A 1,791-nucleotide genomic window follows, 5' to 3' on the forward strand; every position below is an offset into this window, starting at 1 on the left:
TCCAATTTGTCAGTAGAAATTAGAAGGGAAAATAGTTCCTTGAAAATTGGGCAGCATTCCGGCTTAAAATTGGACGTTCCCGGATGGCAACATAGCACAACTAGCATGATTACAATATTAATTAATTACAGCGGCAATAAGATAGCATCCAGGTAACACAGATTGCATACAGAGCAACTCAAAATTAGCACTCATCAGACAAGTGATCAAACAGAATATGAACACAAATGGAGCACTTATCAGGCCTAGAATCCTCTATCCAGTCCTAGCTACCTAACCGCAATTATTTCTAACTAATCCTAACATGCAACATTTCAATTTTTAACCAACTAACAGAAAACCAACAGAAATGAAAGATTGAGAGAAAGCAGAATTAGGGCAGGAACTTGGGAGCTGGGCAGAATCAAAAATGAAAAAGGGAATTGGAGTCGGAGCGGAAGCAATCAGGATCAGTGAGTCGCGCCGCCGTGGATGGTGGTGGTAATGGCAGGGCGGCCGCTGTGGCGGCGTTCGAAAGAGGGAGAGGGGAAGCTGGCTATGGTGAGAGGAGGAAAGTGAGAGGAGAATGTGAGATGGTGGAGGTGAGGGAGAGAGAGGGCTGGCCGGTAGCCGGTGGAGCGGAGGTTGCGAAAAGGAGAGAGGAAGAAGAAGACGGTGGAAAGGAGAGGAAGAAGGAGTGCGCGACTGCGCAATCCTCGTCGCACATTAGGTTATCATCCTTTTGAATCGACGCGCGCGCGCATCTTGCGCGTCCGCGTGCATTGATGAAACTCGGGACCTACGCGTGCGCGTACAACGCGCACAAGCGTGGATGATCAAAATAGGTAAACACGCGTGCGCATACCGTGCGCGCACACGTGCGAGGAGTTGGGCTGGAGGCTTAAGGTTGGCCTAGATTAGGCCTAACTCTCTGGAAAATGGCCTCGAGGTTGCGCTACTAGACCTGCGCACACGCGGCAAGTGCGCGTCCGCGCGGGTTGAGTTGGGCTGGGGGCTTGAAGTTGGCCCAGATCCAGCGTAACTCTCTGGGGATTGGCTCAAGATTTTGCAGCAGCAGATCGATGCGGACGCGGCAGGTGCACGTCCGCGCGGGTTTCCCTATTGCTGTATGGACGCGCACGCACGTAGTGCACGTCAGCGTGCGATGAATTGGGCTTGAGGCATAACGCTGGCCTAGGAGAGGCCCAACTCTCTGGAATATGGGTGATGATGTATCTGCTCATGGACGCGTGCGCGTACATTGTGCGTCCGCGTCCACTCCCCCTCTCTTTTTTTTTTAATAGAAAATGACTAAAAGCTCTAAATTGCCCAAAGACTCCCCATGATGTTTACAACACCTTATTTAGTCAAAAACCACATACTTTCTAAAATGCAAGTTGGTTTTGAGATTTATTCTATTTCTACTAAGTACAACATTGATGAGCGGATAATTTGTATGCTTTTTGGCATTGTTTTTAGTATGTTTTTGGTATGATATAGTTATTTTTTAGTATATTTTTATTAGTTTTTAGTTAAAATTTACTTTTCTAGACTTTACTATGAGTTTGTGTGTTTTTCTGTGATTTCAGGCATTTTCTGGCTGAAATTGAGGGACCTGAGCAAAAATCTGATTCAGAGACTAAAAAGGACTGCAGATGCTGTTGGATTCTGACCTCCCTGCACTCGAAGTAGATTTTCTGGAGCTACGGAAGCCCAATTGGCGCGCTCTCAACGGCGTTGGAAAGTAGACATCCTGGGCTTTCCAGCAATATATGATAGTCCATACTTTGCCCAAGATTTGATGGCCCAAAC

This window comes from Arachis duranensis, chromosome 4 (assembly GCF_000817695.3).
Source record: "Arachis duranensis cultivar V14167 chromosome 4, aradu.V14167.gnm2.J7QH, whole genome shotgun sequence".
Classification (NCBI taxonomy): Eukaryota; Viridiplantae; Streptophyta; class Magnoliopsida; order Fabales; family Fabaceae; genus Arachis; species Arachis duranensis.